The sequence below is a fragment of the Trichechus manatus genome, unplaced genomic scaffold (genome assembly GCF_000243295.1).
Source record: "Trichechus manatus latirostris isolate Lorelei unplaced genomic scaffold, TriManLat1.0 scaffold00154, whole genome shotgun sequence".
In the NCBI taxonomy this organism is placed as follows: Eukaryota; Metazoa; Chordata; class Mammalia; order Sirenia; family Trichechidae; genus Trichechus; species Trichechus manatus.
The window spans coordinates 5,093,882-5,117,396 of NW_004444090.1; the positions used below are offsets into that span (position 1 = coordinate 5,093,882).

The 23,515-nt window shown below is 37.9% G+C and overlaps 1 non-coding gene across 1 annotated transcript; it reads left to right on the plus strand.

The window, feature by feature from the left end:
- Positions 1–6,175: 6,175 nt before the first annotated feature.
- LOC111822300 (U6 spliceosomal RNA) lies at positions 6,176–6,282 on the plus strand. The gene has a single exon (XR_002825589.1). It is a non-coding gene; the product is annotated as a U6 spliceosomal RNA (small nuclear RNA).
- Positions 6,283–23,515: the final 17,233 nt, after the last annotated feature.

The window sequence follows — 23,515 nt, forward strand, 5'->3', positions numbered from 1 at the left end:
CTTTCAGCCAGGATCCATCTGACATCAGCAATGATATCCCTGGTTCCACCTCCTCTTCTGAAAATGGCCTGCGTTTCTGGCAGTTCCCTGTTGACATACTGCTGCAGCCGCTTTTGAATTATCTTCAGCAAATTTTTACTTGTGTGTAATATTAATGATATTTGATAATTTCTGCATTCGGTTGGATCACTTTTCTTTGGAATAGGCATAAATATGGATCTCTTCCAGTTGGTTGGCCAGGCAGCTGTCTTCCAAATTTCTTGGCATAGATGAGTGAACACTTCCAGTGCTGCAACGATTTGTTGAAACATCTCAACTGATATTCTGTCAATTCCTGGAGCCTTGTTTTTCGCCCATGCCTTCAGGGCAGCTCCAACTTCCATAGCGACCAGTTAATACGACTGTTATTCAAATGTATTCAAATTTACGCTCCAACCACTAAGGCCTAAGATGAAGAAACTGAAGATTTTTACTAGCTTCTGAAGTCTGAAATTGATGGAACATGCAAACAGGATGCATTAAAATTACTGATGATTGGAATACAAAAGTTGGAAACAAAGAAAAAGGATCGGTAGTTGGAAAATATGGCCTTGGTAATAGAAATGATGCCAGAGATTGCATGATAGAATTTTGCAAGACCAACGACTTTTTCATTGCAAATACCTTTTTTCACCAACATAAACAGCAACTATACTCATGGACCTTGCCAGATGGAATACACAGAAATCAAATCAACTGTATCTGTGGAAAGAGACTATGGAAAAGCTCAATATCATCAGTCAGAACAAGGCCATGGGCCGAAGGTGGAACAGATCATCAATGGCTCATATGCAAATTCAAGTTGAAACTGAAGAAAATTAGAACAAGTCCACGAGAGCCAAAGAACAACCTTGAGTATATGCCACCTGAATTTAGAGACCATCTCAAGAATAGATTTGACGCGTTGAACACTAATGACCAAAGACCAGAAGAGTTGTGGAATGACGTCAAGGACATCATACATGAAGAAAGCAAGAGGTCATTAAAAAGACACAATAGAAAGAAAAGACCAAAATGGATGTCAGAAGAGACTCTGAAACTTGCTCTTGAATGTCAAGTAGCTAAAGCAAAAGGAAGAAATGATGAAGTAAAAGAACTGAACAGAAGATTTCAAAGGGCGGCTCGAGAAGACAGAGTAAAGACAAAGTAATGCCATGCAAAGAGCTGGAGATAGAAACCCAAAAGGGAAGAACATGCTAGGCATTTTTCAAGCTGAAAGAACTGAAGAAAAAATTCAAGCCTCGAGTTGTAATAGTGAAGGGTTCTATGGGGATAATATTAAACAACGCAGGAAGCATCAAAAGAAGATACGGGATGGAGCCTTCCCAAAGTCAGCTTTGTATGGGATATAGGTATTTAGTGTTCCATAATCTGTCTGGGTTTCTTCTTTTCCAATGTCAGTTCCGGTAGCTTTTGCATTTAAGATTTATACTTTGTTTTCAAATGTAACCCTTTTTTATCTTCACCTGGTATTTGCCTCTGTTATCCTAGAAGTGAGTCATGGAAAGGGTTACTGGTTGGCATTGGTTATTGGTTTTGCTGCTTAAAGCCTCCACTCTTTGTTAAACCCTTCATGAAATGCTTAATAAGCATGTATATAGATTTTTATATTGATTTTTTTTCTGGATTTAGATGAGACTGAAAGAGGTAAGGCTTAGATTTCATGCTGCAAATCCACTTAATAGGTATTCAGATACATTTTTAACAAGGTCTGGAGAAAATTACTTGTACAGCTTACTCTAATTAGCCAAGGAAGCTGGTGAATTTGAAATATTAATTTATATTTATGATAACCAACTTTGTTCTTTTTAAAAATCAAAATGTTTAAAGGATCCCTTTGCTGTCTATGAATTTATACATCACTATAAAATCAAACATCACAGAGGAGAAAGTGTTTCCATCAGATGAAGGTAGGAGGATGGGACAGAACAGGCCCAAAACAGAACTTGAAGATGAAAGAGGAAGGAAGTAGAATGAAGAGGAAGGGGCAAAGGAAAAGAATGTTCCTCTTTTGTCATTCCTGGTCTCCCAATCCTTCTTTGATATTTCTAAGGGATAGGGGAGGAACAAGAAAAAAAGGAGTGGCAGGAAGGGCAGGGAGATGGGCCAGCTGCCTGTTTTCTGACTGGGATGAGAGACAGCAAATAAAAACTGAACAAAGTGAGATATTAAAAGAGAGAAATTAATGGTGCTTATGGAAGTCTGGGGGCAACCCTGGTGGCGTAGTGGTTAAGAGTTTGGCTGCTAACCAAAAGGTCGGCAGTTCGAATCCGCCAGGTGCTCCTTGGAAACCCTATGGGGCAGTTTTACTCTGTCCTATAGGGTTGCTATCAGTCAGAATGGACTCAACAGCAACAAGTTTTTTGTTGTTGTTGTTTTTTGTTTTTTTTATGGCAGTCTAGAATGCTGTCAGAAGTCAAACTAAACAGGATCTAAAGGATGAGTGATAGAAGTTACCAGGCAGACTAGTAAGGAAAAGGTATTTCAGACAGAGAAAAAACATGTATAATGATTCACAGACGTGAAAGAACACAGTGCATTCCAGGTGGAGAAAGCAGCTTGGTGCTCCTACATTCATGGTATAAGGAAAGATACAGGGGCTAGCAGAAGATGAAGGAAGACAAATAGATTAGCCAGAGATTTTGAAAGTCTCACATGCTGGTCCAAGAAGTCTGGGCTTCCAGCTAGATGCGGCAGAGAACAACAAAGAAAGAACCTAACAGATTTGTCTGCCCGGAAAACTGACGTCTCAAAAATTCTTTTGCTATCACCACCACACCATCTGCCTGATTATCATGGAAATGTCTATGTTATTAGAGTAGGACTCTCCCGATGTCGACATTTCGTGTATCTTAAGTTGGCAACCTGATTTAACCACCATCCTTTTCAGGGAATTTTGTAAGTTAATTTAGAAAGAACCGGCTCTCTTTAAATGCTACTGGGAGCTGCAAAAACTGGAAGTTATCAGTAATCTTGTGGACCAGAAACAGTGAGGAATGTGACTGCATTTGAGTTTCTGATTCCGTTTGTTCCTAAAGCTCCAATTCCTTCCTGGGTTCCTTGGGTTCTATGAGACATCACAGTATCCTTATAATGGGTTCCTCACTTTGTTTACACTACTTTCAATTGGGTTTCTGACACCTTAATCTCCCTAGACACTCACAGAACCCATGACTGTAGAGCCGGAATACAAAGCAAAAGTTGATGGTTGCCCTTCAAAATGACTCCTGGCTCACTTTCTGTCACTGAGCTTCACTACTGTGCAACCTGGACTCAGTTTGCTTTGGGGCACTCCTTTTATTCAGCAGGATAAAATTTGGAAGTATTATATCCTTATATCCTGGTCCCTAACTCCACTTAAACTCAATCAGAGGCATCAGAAAGGCAAATAACAAAGGAGTCGAATTCTTGCCTTTGAATTTCAAAGTAGATTTTAAAGCTGATTGCAAAGAAGGTAATTTGAGAAAAAAAGGTTGAGTTCTAAAGACTGGTTTCTAAGTATTAAACTCCAAGAATCTGAAAGACTTGGAAAGCAAAGTTTATGCCATAAACAAAAGATTTTAAAGAACATGCTGGTTTAAGAGCCAGTTTTTCCCAGCTTCTATGGTGGGAAAACAAGTTTAGTAAAGTTGCAGGATACAATATCAATACACAAAAATCCACTGAATTTCTATACACAATCCAAAAATAAAATTAAGAAAACAATTCCGTATATAATATAATCAAAAAGAATAAAATAGTAAGGAATCAATTTAACAAAAGAAGTGCAAGACTTATAACGCTGAAGACTATAAACATTGTTGAAAGAATTAAAGAAGATCTAAATAGATGGAAAGACATTCTATGTTCCTAGATCAGAAGACTTAGTATTGTTAAAATGACAAATTCCAAATTAACCTACAGATTCAATGCAATCGCTGTCAATCCCAGCTGTTTTTTTGCAGAAACTGACAAGCTTATCCTAACCTTCATGTGGAAATTCAAGGGACTGAGACTAGCCAAAGCGATTGTCAGAAGAAGTAAATAAAGTTGGAGGACTCTTACTTCTGGTTTCAAAACTTACTACAAAGCTACAGTAGTCAAGATAATGTAGTGCTGGCATAAGGATAAACATATAGATTAATGGGATAGACTTCAGAGTCCAGAGATAAATTGTTGCATTTTTGATCGTTTGAGTTTTAAAACAAAGATGCCAAGACAATCCTAAAGGCAAAGAAAAATCTTTCCGACAAATGGTGCTGGAACAACTGAATATTCACATACAAAAGAATGAAGTTGGACCCGTAACTCATACCATATATAGCTCAGCAATAAAAAGACAAGTAACTCAACTAAAAAAATAGGCAAAAGATTTGAATAGGCATTTCTCCAAATAAATGGGCAATAAGCATCTTAAAAGATGCTCAACATCATTAGTTATTAGAGAAATACAAATCAAAACAACAATGAGACACTACTTAACACCCAGGATGGTTAAAGTATAAAAGACAATCTACAACAAGTGTTGGCAAGGATGGGGAGAAATTGGAACCTGCATTCATTGCTGGTGGGAATGTAAAATGGTGCAGCTACTTTGGAAAACAGTCTGGAAGTCCCTCAAACGTTTAAACATAGAGTTGCCATGTGACCCAACAATTCCACTCCTAAGGTGTATACCCAAGAGGAATAAAAACATATATACATACAAAAGATTGTACACAAATGTTCGTAAGAGCATCATTTGTAATAGCCGAAAAGTGTTAACAATCCAAATATCCATCAATTAATGAGTGGGTAAAAAAAAAAGTGGTAGATCCATACAATGAAATAGTACTTGAAAGTAACAAGGAGTCAAGTATTGTTACATGGATGAACATTGAAAATATTGTGTTAAGTAAAAGGAGCCTGTCACAAAAGACCACATAGTGTATGATTCTATTTATATGACATGTCCATAATAGACAAATCCATAGAGACAGAAAGTAGACTAGTGGTTACCAGGGACTGAGGGAAAAAAAAAAAAAAGGGTACTGACTGCTAGTGGGTACTGGGTTTATTTTGAGGGTGAGCAAAATATTCTGGAACTAGATAATGATGATGGCTGCGCAACTTTCTGAATATACTAAAAGCCACTGAATGAACACTAAAGGGGTGAGTATAATGGTAAGTAAATTATACCTGAATAAAGCTGTTGTTAAAAAATCAAGTTATAGAAAAATAAAGACTTTGTATTCCCTATACACAGCTATGCTCTGCTAACCAAAAAGTTGGCAGTTCAAATCCACCAGCTGCTCCTTAGAAGCCCTACGGGTCAGTTCTACTCTGTCCTATAGGTTCACTATGAATCCAGATCAATTTGATGGCAATGGGTTGGTTAGTTGTTGTTTTTAATAGACCTAAATGTGTGAATTAAGAGATTATTTTCTCTACAGCATATGCTTAACAACATGTATGTTAATTTACAGAATCTGTTTGAATCTGGTTTCAATTCAGGACTGAAGATACTTATATGAAAACAAAACCATTGCCGTTGAGTCAATTCCAACTCATAGTGACCCTATAGGACAGAGCACAACTGCCCGATAGGGTTTCCAAGGAGCAGCTGGTAGATTCAAACTGCCGATCTTTTGGTTAGCAGCCAAGCTCTTAACCACTGTGCCACCAGGGCTCCACTTATATGAAAGAATGCCCTAATTTTCCTTGCCTCACTGAGTTACCCCCAAAAATGATCCTGGGTCGTGCAAACGGTTAATGCGCTCAGCTGCTAACCAAAAAGTTAGAGGTTCAAGTCCACCCAGAGGCAGTTCAGAAGAAGTCTAGATATCTACTTCCAGAAAAAAAAAAAAAAAAAAAACCCATTGAAAACCCTCTGGAGCACAGTTCTGGTTTGACACACATGGGGTCTCCATGAGTCAGAATCGACTCAACAGCAATTGATGGTTATGATCCTATTCAAAGGGAATGTCCAAAATATGGTCAAGACCAGGTTGTAAACCAGAAACTGGCTGGCTGGATGCTTTTGATGAACTTCAGAAGGATGAATGCATTGTTAAAGAATTTTTATAAATTGTTTAGTAGGTTTCTTCCAATATGACATCCTATGATTTGGAGAAGAGTTAAACTGGATCTATTTGGTTTAAATAAGATTTAAAAGGTAGTGCTCACTTTGGCAGCACATATACTAAAATTGGAATGACACAGAGAAGATTAGCGTGGCCCCTGCCCAAGGGTGACAGGAAAATTCATGAAGCATTCCATATACTTTTCGTGGGGATGATAACCAATGTCACAAAACAATATGTGTACTAAGTGTTTAATGAGAAGCTAGTTTATTCTGTAAACCTTCATCTAAAGTACAATAAAAAAAAAAAAGATTTAAAGGGTAATATATTAACTCTGCTCAAATATTTGATGGGCTCTGTTATGGAAGAAGGATTCAATTTGCTCTGTTTTGCTCCAAGAGGAAGAAGAAGAAACAAGAGGAAGCAAATTTTGGCTTATTATTAATATAAAGAACTTCTTATTAAGTAGACTGTCTTGGGAAGTTGGAAACCCTGGTGTCGTAGTGGTTAAGTGCTATGACTGCTAACCTAAAAGTCAGCAGTTCAAATCTACCAGGTGCTCCTTGGAAACTCCATGGAGCAGTTCTACTCTGTCCTATAGAGTCATTATGAGTTGGAGTTTACTCGATGGCAATGGTATTGGTCTTGGGAAGTAATGAATTTCCTGTCATTGAAGATAGTCAAGTACAGGATGGATGAACACCATTAGGGGAAACTGGTGAGCAGATTTATGTTTCATTCAGCAGCTGTTTAGGGTCCTTTCGAATTTTAAGAGTCTGATTCTACTATTCAGTAGTGTATATTGACAAGCATGCAAGTGTCAGGCACCTGTATTTTAATTAATGAACATTGTTTTAAGCAGATCCATGGTTCTAAGCCACCTGTGTCATCCTGTATGGAACTTGCCTCTCCCACCCCAAGCATCCAAGCAATTTCTCTCTGGCTTTTTAAGGACTTAAGATGCACAGTGACCTCAGTTCCAGAAACCGAGCCATTCTACATGGACAGAAGTCCTGTGAGCAGTCATTGTAGAAAGGCCATCATAGGTTTGGGCTCATACTTATGGGAGAATCTAAGTACAAATGATGGCTCAGAATACTGCCGCCAATACTGATAACTGCCTGTATGTTCAGCAACGTTTTGGAGAGAGTCACTCTTCTGTAACAATATATGCCAACCCAACAGTCGTGATTTCTTTTCAATTTCCAGAATAATTTATGAGAATTTCCAAGTTTCTAAATGCCTAAAGTATAACATGAGTATTGGAATTAACAAAAACAATTTGAGACCTATAATTTACCTCCATTTTTTTTCTGTCTAGATTTTTATCCATTTATCTCTTTGCAAAACCTTGAACAACTGGGGTTTCTGGAGGCATCAGAGACTTTGTAAGGATCTTGAGAACACCAGATGGTGACCAACATAGGAAAGGAGAGAATAGCACAGGGTGGCTGAGGAGTGGTCACCACCAATGACCATTGAGGATTTCTTTTCCCCACCATGTAAAGTCACCCCTAGACATAGGCAAGTAGTCTTTGGGTGGCACAAATGATAGAGCCCTACACTACTAGTCAAAAAGTTGGCAGTTTGAAACCACCCAGAGGTGCCTCAGAAGACAGTCCTGATGATCTGCTTCTGAAAGTTTACAGCCTCGAAAACCCTATAAAGCAGTTCTACTCTGCACACGTGGAGTCGCCATGAGTTGGAACAGACTTGACAGCAACTACAATAACAACAACAAGACATAGATAAAACAGAAGCCCACGCTTGTCACATCATGCACGCAATCAACCTACACATATTAATATGAGAACTTAAATAGGCGATTCTTCCCTCCTTTTCTGTTAGAGACTGTCATGGATTGAATTATGACCCCCTAAAAAATATGTGTCAACTTGGTTAGGCCATGATTCTTAGTATTGTGTGGTTGTCCTCCATTTTGTGATTGTAATTTTATGTTAAAAGACGATTAGGGTGGGATTGTAACACCCTTACTAAGGTCACATCCCTGATTCAATGTAACAGGAGTTTCCCTGGGGTGTGGCCTGTGCCACCTTTTATCTTACAAGAGATAAAAGGAAATGGAAGCGAGCAGAATGGGGGGACTTCATACCACCAAGAAAGCAGTGCAGGGAGCTGAGCACGTCCTTTGGACCCAGGGTCCCTGCACAGAGAAGCTCTTAGCCCAGGGGAAGATCGATAAGAAGGCCGACAGAAAGAGAAAGCCTTCTCCTGGAGCTGATACCCTGAATTCAGACTTGTAGCCTATGGACTGTGAGAGAATAAACTTCTCTATGTTAAAGCCATCCACTTGTGGTATTTCTGTTATAGCAGCACTAGATGACTAGGACAGAGACTATAAGACTTAGACCAGTGGTACGCAACCTTGACTTCACATTAGAATTATCCGGTGGCCTTTCAAAACATACTGGTGTCCAGACTCTATGTGGTAAACATTGATGATGCTCACAAATATTTCTAATCCCTCTGCTTCTAAGAACGCGGGCAGATTGCACTTCCCCAGCCACTTGAAATTAGGCATGCTGTGTGACTTGCTTTACCACTGAAGTTCAAGAAAAGTGTAAAAAGCTACTCTGGGGTGGAAGATTTAAGAGCTGGTATTCAGTTCTCTATGTTTTCTTCCTCTGCCTCATCGACTGGCAACATTCCAGACACTGTAGCATCCATCAGCATGTGTTCTGGAATGACACTACCTGTAGCAGCATCCACTCTGCCACCTACCAGTACCCTCGTTTGACAATGAGCATGAGTGAGAAATAAATTTCTATTATAAGCTCCTGAGATTCAGCAGTTGTTTGTTACTACAACATAAGCTAATCTATGGCAACTGACAGACCCTACCCCAGAGATCCCAATTTAGCCAGGGTCAGCCAGGATTTTATTTTCTTTTGTGTCTAATGCTACCAGTGTTGAGGACCAATAGCTAGAGAGAGCAAGAGATGTGGGAATAAACCTGTTATTCCCCGAGTCATGCTGTTCTCCTGTTCCTCTCATGGCAAAAGCAGTTTGAGAGTGTGATTCCAGCATGTAAAGTTGTGTGTGTGTGTGCATGTGTTTTTAAATAGAATATGTCTCCTAAGTACAAGTCAACTACTTCACATTGTGTTCAGCTATTCTCAATCTATTCTAACTCTTCAGGAAAAATAATGTCAGTTATATACTTATTAAAAAGTGGTAGCTTTGTTTACAATACGATGCATATATGTAAACACCTGTGTTATTATTATCGTGGATTTAAATCATTTTCAACCATCAGTTTGGCCATTTACAATTTTTACCTTAGACAGATTAGATGTAGGGATCTACGAATCTACAAATGATGCAACTCTCCTCTATTGAGGCTATATGAAAATACATACATTTTATCAATCTCTGAAAAGAACTTGATGGACAAGGTCTTACTATCCTTGTTTTACAGATGAGAAAACTGAAGATCAGAGAGATTAAGGTTAAAATTAAGACTTTACCGAATAATCCCTGAGAAACTTGTTTAAACTTCAGATTTCCTGGGCCCCACACTTGGCAAATTTTTATTCACTTGGTCTAGGGTACAGCATCTTCATTTTTTATAAGTTTCACTCAACCAATACCTTTGATATATTTGGTCCACAGATTATACAAAGAAACTCTGTAAAATACCATACAGCCTTTATATACACCATGGTCTCTGTACAGAGAAAAATAGCCACCCTATAGTCCCTCTAGAGAAGAACACATTGCATAGTCCCACTTGCTCTTTTATCTTTAGGGTTATTTAGTTAGAGCCTATTGAACTCATCTCTGGCTAATTTAAGCAAAACTATAACTGACTTAGAAGATAATGGAATGACTCACAAAATTAAAGAGAAAAGCAGCTCTAGAAAAAAACAGAAACCAGGGCAGCCCCAGAGATTGAGGTAACAGTAGTAAATTCAGAGACTTGTAAGAATATCACCACCACTAGGATGAACTGGAGCCCTGGTGGTGTAGTGGTTAAGAGCTTGGCTGCTAACCGAAAGGTCAGCCGTTCAAATTCACCAGCTGCTCCTTGGAAACCCTATGGGGCAGTTCTACTCTGTCCTACAGGGTTGCTATGAGTTGTAATCGACTCAATGGCAATGGGTTTGGTTTTTTTGGTTAGGATAAATTAGCTCTATTTTATCTGTCTTTGAGTGATTGTGTTAAAGATTTAGTTCATGGGATAGAGAATCTAGTTGGTCCAAATTAGTTGATTGCCATCCCTCACTTAAGGGACCAAGACTACATACAAAGTAAAAGAGAAGATTACCCAAAGAATTGCTACCAAAAGTGGGATTGATGCTGGGAAGCCAAAATGAGACCAGATGCTACAGAGTCACTCTATCTATGAGGTGCCTGTATGATACTTCTAGTCCTGAAATTCTTATCATGAAATTACTTCTGCTGTTTTCTTCAACATAGTCTGTAGCATTGTCACTAGAAGGCTACTTTAACATGCTTCTGAACTTCTATAGGAAAATGTTATCCCCATAAATCTGACTATGTCTATATTCTCACTGGAATTAAGTTAATATAAACTTGAAGCTCATTCTGATATGTTACTATGTATATGGCAAGCCTAGAGCAACACCTAAGGAAATAACCAAAAAAAAAAAAAAAGTGAAAAATTATCCAAGAAATTGAAATGCTACATTAGAAAATATTCACTTAATGCAAAAGAAAGCAGTAAAGGAGAAATAAAGGAACAAAATAAACAAAACATGAAATCTATAGAAACTGAAAAGTAAAGTGTCGGATGTAACTCCAATTACATCAATAATAACATTAAATGTAAAATGGATTAAAATATATAATTAAAATGCAGACATTGTCAGATTGGATAAAGAAAAGGAAAAAAAAAGAAAAATAAAAGATCCAAGCATATACTATCTACAGGAGATGTAGTTTAAGTTCAAAGATACAAATAAATTGAAAGTAAAACAATAGAAAAAGAAGTATCAAGTAAACAGCAAATACAAGATAGCTGGAGTGGATACACTAGTATTACACAAAGTAGACTTTAAAACAAAATATGCTACTAGAGATAAAGAGAGAGATGTTAATAAAAGGGTCAATCCATCAGAACAATATAAAAATTATAAACACATATGCATCTAATAAGAGAGCATCAAAATACACGAAGCAAAAATTGACAGAAACGAAGGAAGAAAGAGACAAACAATAATAGTTGGAAGCTTCAATACTCCACTTTCAATAATGAATAGAACTAGGCAGAAGATCAACAAGGAAATAGAAGATTTGACCAACATTATAAACCAACTAGACCTAGCAGACATCTATAGAACATTCTACCCAATAACCAAATCGGTTGCCATCGAGTCAATTCCAACTCATAGCAACCCTATAGGACAGAGTAGAACTGCCCCATATGACTTCCAAGGAGCGGCTGGTGGATTCAAACTGCCGACCTTTTTGTTAGCAGGCAAGTTTTTAACCACTGCGCCACCAGGGCTCCCAACCAAAAACAGAAGACTATATATTCTTCTCAAATGCATGTTCTCCAGGATACACCATATGCTAGGCCATAAAACAAACCTCAATAAAATTAAACAGAGAGAAATAATGCAAACTATGTTCTTTCACTACAATGGCATGAAATTAGAAATAAGTAACTGGGCCAATAAGCAACGTCATGATAAATGGAGAAAATATTGAAGTTGTCAAGAATTTCATTTTACTTGGATCTACAATCAATTCTCATGGAAGTAGCAATCAAGAAATCAAACGATGTATTGCATTGGCCAAATCTGCAGCAAAAGACCTCTTTAAAATGTTAAAAAGCAAAGATGTCACTTTGAGGGCTAAAGTGTGCGTGACCCAAGTTATGGTATTTTGAATCCCCTCATATGCATGTGAAAGCTGGACAATAAATAAGGAAGACAAAAGAAGAATTGATGCCTTTGAATTATGGTGTTGGTGAAGAATACTGAATATACTATGGATGGCCAGAAGAACGAACAAAACTATCTTGGAAGAAGTATAGCCAGAATGCTCCTTGGAAGGGAGGATGGCAAGAATCAGGAGGGACCAGTCCCTGGAGAAGGACATCATGCTTGGTAGAGTGTCATCAAAAAAGAGGAAGACCCTCAACAAGATAGATTGACACTGTGGATGCAACAATGAGCTCAAACATAGCAACAGTTGTGAGGATGGCTCATTCTGTTGTACATAGGGTTGCTATGAGTTGGAACCGACTCTACAGCACCTAACAACAACAACAGAAAGAAATTTTGGAAACTCACACATATGTGGAAATTAAACAACAAGCTCCTAAATAACTAATGGTCAAAGAACAAATTAGAAGAAAATTAGAAAATACTTTGAGATGAATGGAAATGAAGACAGCACATATCAAAACTTAATGTAATGCAGCTAAAGCAGTCCTAAGAAGGAAATTTATAGCTCTAAATGCCTATATACCTACTTCTCACTTATCAACTACCTCATTATCCAACATTTTGCATTTCCAACAATAGTGAAAAATCTACTATCCAACTGTTTTGTGCATCAACAGCATATGTTTGGCACTAACACCAAGGGAGGTACGAGACAGGAGTAATGCTGGCTGTGATGGTTGAGGTTATATGCCAACTTGGCTGGGTCATGATTCTCAGTGGTTTGGCAGTTATGTAATGATGTAATTTGGCAGTTATGAAATTACATCATCCTCCATTTTGTGATGGGATGTGGTCATCCTCCATTTTTGCACAACGCTGATTTTCACATAACAACCTAGTCTTTGGAATCTAACCATGTAGTTAAGTGAGGAGTGGGTTGAAAAAAAAAGATTTCAAATCAATAATCTAAACTTCCACCTTAAGACACTGGAAAAAGAAGAGTAAACTAAACCTAAAGCAAGCAGAAAGAAGGAAATAATAAAGATGAGAGTAAAAATTAATGAAATGGAGACTAGAAGAATAAACATGGAAAATCAATGAAAACAAAAACTGGTTCTTTGAAATGATCAACAAAATTGACAAACCTTTAGCTAGATAGACCAAGAAAAAAAAAGAATCAAATATGTAGAAAAATTGACAGATCTTTAGGTAGATTAACCAAGATTATGCATCTCATTGAGGGCCTTCCTCTTCGTGCTCACCTTCTACTTTACCAAGCATGGTGCTTGGCCTGTTATTACTTGACAGAGGCAAAGGCAGATAGACTGAAATGTTGAGCAAAGAATCAAGCAACTAGAATCAAAAATGAAAGAAGGGAAACAATATCAGATAGAAGGGATGAAGAGGATTAAAAATGGTAATAGTTGAGTAAACATAGGTGTTATCTTCTTTTTCCATTTCTTAATTCCATTAAAAAACAACTGTTTAAAGTAAAATTATTACATTGTATTGTGGGGTATTTAGATGTAAAACGTATCATGACAATAGTACCAAGGATTGGGTTGTAAATGGAATTATACTCAAAGTTCTTGCAGTTTACATGAAGTGGTATTAACTTTCAGTAGACAGTAATATGTTAAGAATGAGTATTGTAATCTCTAGAGCAACCACTAAAAAAACTTCCAAAGAGATCTAGCCAAAAAGATAATAGAGGAAGTAAAATAGAATACTAAAAATATTCAGTTAATCCAAAAGAAGGCAAATGTATTAAAAGATTTTTGATAAAGTTGTTACATTGCAAGCATCACGATGATCATTTACAAGAAAAATGGCTACATAAATAAAATCGGGCAGATTAACTGTTATATACCTTAAAGAAAAGTGAGAGAAATAATTTATCTAAATACCTCTTCTTTCGTATCTGACACTGTGACCTTGGGTGTATCACTTAATCTCTCTGAGTCTAATGGGGAGAACATTAAAACATACTGATGGAGTTATCATGAGAGTAAAATAACATAATATATAAAATATTTACTGTTATGTAGAAGTACATCAATAAGTATTGGGTGAATGAATGAATTAATGAGTGAATGCACAAACACATGTAAAAGTTTCAGTACAGTGCCTGGTCTAGAGGAAATGTCTAACAAGTATTAACTATGATTATTTTTATTATTAGCAGCTCACATTTACTGGTTGTAGTAACTTGGACAAGACACCAGGTGGCATGAGATAATAAAAATTATTATCAATTTATGAAGCAATGGCAACTAATAACAACAATGCTCTTCAGAAGACAATTGTACAAAGCTTTGTCCATGAAAATTTGTCATTTGAATGTCCTAAATAAATGCACAAATGTCAAGTTGTTCTTATCAATTCACCTTCCAATAGCAATTCCATTTCAACATTTCAATCTTCCTTTGCCTTTGTCAAGTAGTAACAGGCCGAGCACCATACTTTACATACATCATTTTATTTTATCCTTAACCCTTTTAGGAAGTGGTATTAACTCCAGTTAATTAGAAACCTGTTGCTTATAAAAATTGAGAAAAAATAGCAAAGGTTACATAGTTGTGTTATTGTTACTGTTAGGTGCCCTCGAGTCAGTACTGGTTCATAGCAACCCTATGTACAACAGAAAGGAACACTGCCCGGTCCTGCGACATCTTCAATATCGTTGCTATATTTGAGCTCATTGTTGCGTCCACTGTGTCAATCTATCTCATTGAGGGCCTTCTTCCTCTTGCTCACCTTCCACTTTACCAACCATGATGTCCTTCTCCAGTGACTGGTCTCTCCTGATAACATGTCCAATGTACGTGAGACGAAGTCTTGTCATCCTCAGTTCTAAGGAGCATTCTGGCTCTACATTTTTCAAGACAGATTTGTTGGTACTTTTGGCAGTCCATAGTATATTCAGTAATTCAAATGCGTCAACTCTCCTTCAGTCTTCCTTTCTCATTGTCCAGCTTTTGAATGCATATGAAGCAATTGAAAATACCATGGCACACTTTAGTCCTCAAAGCGACATCTTTGCTTTTTAAGATTTTAAAGAGGTCTTTTGCAACAGATTTGCCCAATGTAATACATCCTTTGATTTTCTGATTGTGCCAGGGACATTGACTGCTCACCAAATGGCCAAGCTTCACTCCCAGTCTCCCTGTAGTTGGGTGGGCCTTGTAACTAGTTATCAACAATGGACTGTGAGTAAAAGAGATACATGCTACTTTAGGCCAAATGGCACTCCAGTTCTCCATTTCCCTACTTGTCATGGATTGAATTGAGCCCCCCAAAGATATCTGTCAACTTGGCTAGGTCATGATTCCCAGTATTGTGTGGTTGTCCTCCATTTGTGATTGTAGTTTTATGTTAAGGAGGATTAGGGTGGAATTGTAACACCCTTACTAAAGTCACATCCCTAATCCAATGCAAAGGGAGTTTCCCTGGGGTGTGGCCTGCACCACCTTTTATCTCACAAGAGATAAAAGGGAATGGAAGCAAGCAGAGAGTTGGGAACCTCATGCCACCAAGAAAGCAGTGCTGGGAGCAGAGCATGTCCTTTGGACCTGAGATTCCTGGGCAGAGAAGCTCCTAGATCAAGGGAAGATTGATAACAGGGATCTTCCTTCAGAGCCGTCAGAGAAAGCCTTCCCCTGGAGTTGATGCCCTCAATTTGGACTTGTAGCCTACTAGACTGTGAGAGAATAAATTTCTCTTTGTTAAAGCCATCCACTTGTGGTACTTCTGTTATAGGAGCACTAGATGACTAAGATACTACTGTTGTGGCAATCGGAAAGCTATGTGTTTAAACATCCATTTCATAAGACCTTGTGACACAGAAAATATGGAGGACAGCTTGATTAAGTAAGTGAGATTTGTTAGCACAACATAACTCAACCTATTCTGACTAATACACCACCTGAAAAAAGGTCAAAAGGTAGCATGGCCAACTACAGTTTCTGAATTAAACACAGAGATATCAGCAGCATCATGGTGGCATGGTATTAATATTTATTACACTTGCTTATTTATAATTACTTACTATAATAACAATAATTTATGAGAATAATGTTTATTTATTGTATGTTATGTTGTTTTGTTGTTAGGTGCCCTCAAGTCAGTTCCAACTCTTAGTGACCCTACGTACAACAGAGGGAAACACTGCCCGGTCCTGCGCCATCCTCACAATCGTTATGCTTGAGCCTATTGTTGCAGCCATTGTGTCAATCCGTTTCATTGAAGGTCTTCCTCTTTTGCTGACCCTCTACTTTACCAAGCATGATGGCCTTCTCCAGGGACTGGTCCCCCCAACAACATGTACAAAATATATGAGACATAGTCTCGCCATCCTTGCTTCTAAGGAACATTCTGGTCATACTTCTTCCAAGACAGATTTGTTCATTCTTTTGGCAGTCCATGGTATATTCCATATTCTTCATCAATACCATAATTCAAAGGTATGATTCTTCTTTGGTCTTCCTTATTCATTATCCAGCTTTCAAATGCATATGAGGCAATGGAAAACATCATGGCTTGGGTCAAGTGCACCTTAGTCTTCACGGTGACATTTTTGCTTTTTAACACATAAAAGAGGACTTTTGCAGCAGATTTGTCCAATGCAATGCGTCTTTTGATTTCTTGACTGCTGCTTCTATGGGTGTTGATTGTGATCCAAGTAAGATGAAATCCTTGACAACTTCAATCTTTTCTACATGTAACATGATGTTGCTTATTGGTCTAGTTGTGAGGATTTTTGTTTTCTTTATATCTTAGATCTTCATCAGTAAGTGCTTCAAGTCCTCTTCCCTTTCAGGAAGCAAGTTTGTGTATTTGCATAAAGCAGGTTGTTAATGAGTCTTCTCCAATCCTGATTCGCCATTCTTCTTCATATAGTCCAGCTTCTCGGATTATTTGCTCAGCGTACAGATCGAATAAGTATGGTGAAAGAATACAACCCTGAAGCACAACTTTCCTGACTTGAAACCACACAGTATCCCCTTGTTCTGTTTGAACAACTGCCTCTTGATCTATGTACAGTTTCCTCATGAGCACGATTAAGTGTTCTGTGGTTCCCATTCTTTGCAATGTTATCCATAATTTGTTATGATCCACACAGTTGAATGCCTTTGTATAGTCAATAAAACACAGGCAAACATCTTTCTGTTATTCTCTGCTTTCAGCCAGGATCCATCTGACATCAGCAGTGATATCCCTGGTTCCACATCCTCTTCTGAATCCAGCTTGAATTTCTGACAGTTCCCTGTCAACGTATTGTTGCAGCCACTTTTGAATGAGCTCCAGCAAAATTTTACCCAGGTGTGATATTAATGATATTGTTCGATAATTTCCTCACTCAGTGGGATCATCTTTCTTTGGAATAGGCACGTATATGGATCTCTTCCCGTCAGTTTGCCAGGTTGCTGTCTTCCAAATTTCTTGGCATAGACAAGTGAGCCCTTCTAGCACTGCATCTGTTTGTTGAAACATCTCAACTGGTATTCCGTCAATTCCTGGAGCCTTGGTTTTTGCCAATGCCTTCAGTGCATCTTCAACCTCTTCCTTCAGTAACATTGGTTCCTGATCATATGCTACCTCCTGAAATGGTTGAACATTGACCATTTCTTTTTGGTATATTGATTCTGTGTAGTCCTTCCATCTTCTTTTGATGCTTTCCGCATTGTTTAATATTTTCCCTGTAGAATCTTCCAATACTGCAACTTGAGGCTTGAATTTTTTCTTCAGTACTTTCAGCTTGAGAAATTCTGAGGGTGTTCTTCTCTTTCGGCTTTCTAACTCCAGGTCTTTGCACACATCATTATAAAACTTTACTTTGTCTTTTCAAGCCACCATTTGACGTCTTCTGTTAATTTCTTTTACTTCATCATTTCTTCTGTTTGCTTTAGCTACCGGACACTCAAGATTGAGTTTCAAAGTCTCCTTTGATATTCATTTTGATCTTTTCTTTCTTTCCTGTCTTTTAAATGGCCTTTTGCTTTCTTCACGTATAATGTCCTTGATGTCATTCCACAACTCTTCTGGTCTTTGCTCATTAGTGTTCAATGCATCAAATCTATTCTTGAGATGGTCTCTAAATTCAGGTGGGATAGACTCAAGGTCATACCTTGGCTCTCCCAGACTCTTTTTAATTTTCTTCAGCGTCAGCTTGAACTTGCATATGAGAATTGATGATCTGTTCCACAGTCGGCCCCTGGCCTTGTTCTAACTGGTGATATTAAGTTTTTCCATCATCTCTTTCCACAGATGTAGTCAATTTGATTCTGGTGTATTCTATCCAGTGAGATCCATGTGTACAGTCACAATTTATGTTGGTGAAAAAAGGTATTTGCAATGAAGAAGTCGTTGGTCTTGCAAAATTCTGTAATGCAATGTCCAGCATTGTTTCTATCACCAAGACCATATTTTACAACTACTGGTCCTTCTTCTTTGTTTCCAACTTTCGCATTCCAATGATCAGTAATTATCAATGCATCCTGGTTGTATGTTAGATCAATTTCAGACTGCAGAAGTTGGTAAAAACTCCAATTTCTTCACCTTTGGCCTTAGTGGTTGGTGTGTAAATTTGAATAATGGTCGTATCAACTGGTGCTCCTTGTAGGTGTATGGATATTTTCACATCACTGACAGCATCGTACTTCAGGATAAATCCTGAAATCTTCTTTCTGACAATGAATGCAACACCATTCTCTTCTAGTTGTCATTCTTGGCAGAGTAGACCATATGATTGTCCGATTCAAAATGGCCAATACCAGTCCATTTCAGCTCACTAATGCCTAGGATATCGGTGTTTATGTGTTCCATTTCATTTTTGATGATTTCCGATTTTCCTAGAGCACATTGCACTTTCTGATTATTAATGGATTTTTACAGCTGTTTGTTCTCATTTTGAGTCATGCCACATAAGCAAATGAAGCTCCCAAAAGCTTGACTCCATCAATGTCATTAAAGTTGACTGTACTTTGAGAAGGCAGCTCTTCCCCAGTTGTCTTTTGAGTGTCTTCCAACCTACGGGGCTCATCTTCTGACACTGTATCAGACAATGTTCCACTGCTATTCATAAGGTTTTCACTGTCTAATTCTTTTCAGAAGTAGACTGCCAGTTCCTTCCTAGTTATACATTATATTATATACTATATGTCGTTACATTATATATTATATATTACATGCCAACAACTTATTCATTGGAAATACATTTTTTCAACAACATAAACGGCAACTATACATGTGGACCTCATGAGATAGAATACACAGGAATCAAAGCGACTGAATCTGTGGAAAGAGACAACAGAGAGGCTCAATATCATCAGTCAGAACAAGGCCGGGGCCAACGGCAGAATAGATCATCAACTGCTCATATGCAAGTTCAGGTTGAATTGAAAGACTGTCTCAAGAATAGATTTGATGCATTGAACACTAATGACCATAGACCAGAAGAGTTGTGGGATGACATCAAGAACATCATACATGCAGAAAGGAAAAGGTCATTTAAAATATAGGAAAGAAAGAAAAGAGCAAAATGAATGTCAGAAGAGACTCTGCAACTTGCTTTTGAATGTAGAGTAGTTAACTCGAATGGAAGAAGTGGTGAATTAAAAGAGCTGAACAGAAGATTTCAAAGGGCTGTTCAAGAAGACAAAATAAAGTATTATAATGAAATGTGCAAAGACTTAGAGTTAGAAAACAAAAGGGAAAGAACAGGCTTGGCATTTCTCAAACTGAAAGAACTGAGGAAAAAATTCAAGTCTCGAGTTGCAACATTGAAGGATTATATGGGCAAAATATTGAACAGTGCAGAAAGCATCAAAAGGAGATGGAAAGAATACACAGAGTCACCCGACCAAAAAGAATTGGTCAATGTTCAGCAATTTCAGGAGGATATCATATTCTAATGATCAAGAGCCAATGTTACTGAAGGAAGAAATCCAAGATGCACTGAAGGCATTGTCAAAAAACAAGGCTCCAGGAACTGACAAATAACAAATTAAGATGTTTCAACAAATGATGCAATGCTGGAAGGGCTCAGTTGTCTATGCCAAGAAATTTTGAAGATAGCTACCTGGCCAACAGACCGGAAGAGACCCACATATGTGCCGATTCCAAAGAAAGGTGATCCAACAGAATGTGGAAATTATCAAACAAAATCATTAATATCACACATAAGTAAAATTTTGCTGAAGATCATTCAAAAACGGTTGCAGCAGTACATCCACAGGAAGTGCTAGAAATTCAAGCTGAATTCACAAGAGAACATGGAACAAGGGCTATCATTGTTGATGTCAGATGGAATACTGAATATACCATAGACTACCAGAAGAACGAGCAAATCTGTCTTGGAAGAAGTACAACCAGAATGTTCCTTAGAAGCAAGGAGGGCAAGAATTTGTCTCATGTAATTTGGACATGCTATCAGGAGGGACCAGTCCCTGGAGAAGGACATCATGCTTGGTAAAGCAGAGGTCAGTGAAAAACAGGAAGATCCTCAATGAGTTGGATTGACACAGTGGCTGCAAGGATGGGCTCAAGCATAGCAATGGTTGTGAGGATGGCGCAGGACTGAGCAGTGTTTCGTTCTGTTGTACATAGGGTCACTATGAATTGGAACCGACTGGATGGCACCTAACAACAACAACAATATGTCAGTACTATTACATTACTTATAATAAATACCGAAGTGTTTCTTTTTCCTATTTTTTAGTTTTTTTTAACCTAAAAATCAAGTTTGCATTTCATTTTTAATGGATATAATTGAATTTCCTGCTCTAAGAAATAGGGCAGAGACTCATATAGAGTTCTAGTCTTTTAGGAATTGCACTTCTTATCATTGTTGGATTTCAGGACATTTTTACCGCTTTTTAAAAACGTAAGCGACTTTAGGACAAGTGATGAGTAAAACTGAAGCTCAGAGAATTTAAATAACCTACCTAAGTTCACACAAGGGAAGCAAGAACCCTCTGCTACACTGCCTCCAGTATAACATAACCTTACTCAGGAAAGTAACCCAGGGAGCCTTGGGAATGATCCTTTTGCCTTCTCTACATATCTTTTAAACAGGAATCACCGTTTTTCATTTTCTTTTAAATATTTATCATGAAAATTTTCAAGAATACATGCAAAAGAGAAGCTGATAGTATAATGAGCCCTCATTTATCCATCACCCGAATTCAACAATTAATACTTTGCCTACTTGCTTTCTCTACTTCATTTCATCTGTATTACCTCAGTATACATCTCTAGAAATTATTCGTATTTTCTTACTTTGCTATATCGCACTTAACAATACTAGCAACCATTCTTATACTGCTTTCTGAAAATTAAAATTAGTTGAAAAATTAATTTTGCTGAGGAAATTATTTTGAAGCACACCTGAGTACCCCCTTGTGAAGCCTGAAGACTTCCTCAAGTCTCACCAGCAGCCATTACAACTGCTTGGTTTCCCTGACTGCTTCCAAGACTTACAATGGCATCATCAGGTTAAAGGAGACACAGTGCAGTTCTGTTAAAAGAAAAAAATGCCCATTCCGAGGATGAAAGGTTAACTGCTTCTCTCCACCAAAGCTTTGTCCCTTGGCCATATGACAGAATGCTGTTTGTCCCAAAGATTACTGTGACTGGAATGGGAAGAGATGTGGAATGTGTGAAATGTGTAAGAACGGACTGCTGAGACTCAAGGAAGCTAGACAACATGTTTCAAATCCTTGAAGTATGGAGGAGGTGATGTTGGCATCACTTATTATTTTGAATTGTATAGGGAAGGGAATTAGAAAACAGAGTGAATAATTAAAAAGTCTCTGTCACCAGATTGAGGTTGTAAAGGCCAGGGACCTTATTTATCATTCATTACAGTACTCCTGAGTGGTGCAAATGCTTGACTGCTAATGATAAGTCTGGCAGTTGGAGTCCATCCAGAAGTACCTTGGAAGAAAGGCTTGGTGCTCTACCTCTGAAAATCAGCCACTGAAAATCTATAGAGCACAATTCTATTCTGATCATGGGGTCACCATGAGTCAAAATCGACTTGATGGCAACACGTTAGTCGTTAGCACATTAACAGGTTACTGGCTAGCATGTTAAGCTTTGGTAAATAAATAAAACGAAAATCAGCTAGATCTGAACAGACTGTGGCTTTTAAGATGTGTAGTCTTGGGCAAGTCACTCATCATTAAGTCTTAGTTACCCCACCTATGAAATGGGGATATTAAAGCCTACCTCACATTACTATTAGTATCGTAAGAACTACAGAAAATGTACCCAAAGGGGACTCAGACAATGGAATCATCCTGTAGGAACAGGGTTGGGAGAGGTGGAATGGAATATGCTTCTAGAAACATCACCAGTATTCACCAGCTTATCCTTGAGACAAAATTTGGGGGTAGGCTTGACTTCTTTTTGATTTGTCAAAAGAACACTTCTTTTCTTTTCTACACACTGGTCATAAAATTTCAGGAGGGCCTAAAATGAGTCCCAGGCCACACACAGGTACGATCCTGGGGAAGGACCACATGGTAACACCTTGAAGAGGAAGCATGCCCAGTGGCATGGGAGCTCCATTTTCACTCAAGAGAGCTTTTCCTTGAACGCAGTGCCTAAGACAGGCTTACGTACCAGGCCTAAGGCATCTGTGGAGAAATTGCAAGTGCAAACTAAAAAAAAGTTGAATAGAGGGGGAGAAAATTGCACATTGCCTTGTTCATTAAAAAAAGAAGGAAAACCACAAGTAGTCTCCAATTCACCATAGGCTTCCATTCCGACCACTCCGCCATAACTCGGTTCGTACTAAGTTGTATTCTTCATTTTTTTTCTTTTTTGATTTTCATTATTATTGCCTTTTATTGTCAGTATCTTTATTTGTCTTTGGGGATTGGAAACATTACATATAAACTTACAGAGATATTTTAATACATATGTAAAAAAATACACAAATCATAAAAATGTACTCCAAAAATGAAGAAGAGTTGGGCAATCTTAGCATTTTGTCAGTTGTGTTAATAATTCCACTTATAGAAGGTTCTGGATCATCTAGACTATCCCTGGGAATGGGGATAGTGTTTCTACTCAGAAAATTAGTGAGAGTTGTTTGTATGGCCCTTTTCTTTTTTCCTTATATAGTTCTCGGTAACATCTCACTGCTTCCCGAATCTGCCTGTTAACTTTAGCAAAATGATCAGCATTTGGGTCCATTTTTTCAAGCAACTGAAGCCCCTGGTTTAGTTTAGAAAAAACTTTAGCTAATCGTTTTACTGTAAAAATTTTTTGACAACTTCTGTCCTTACTCTTCATCATTCTTTCCTTCTTCTTCAGCATTTCTTTCTTCTTCAAAATCCACTAAGTCCTGATCTGTCAATTCCCCTTCTTCGTGATCTATGAGCTCTTCCACGTCAGCAATATCAAATTCTAAATTCAGCCTTCTTGACATATGGATGATTTTTCCACTGATGTAGTTCATCATATTATCCTGATCAAATGCTTGGAGCACGTTCACAAAGCTCAGCAAATCTTTCCAAATCTCTGCCACGCATTTTCCTGTAACTTCCTGCC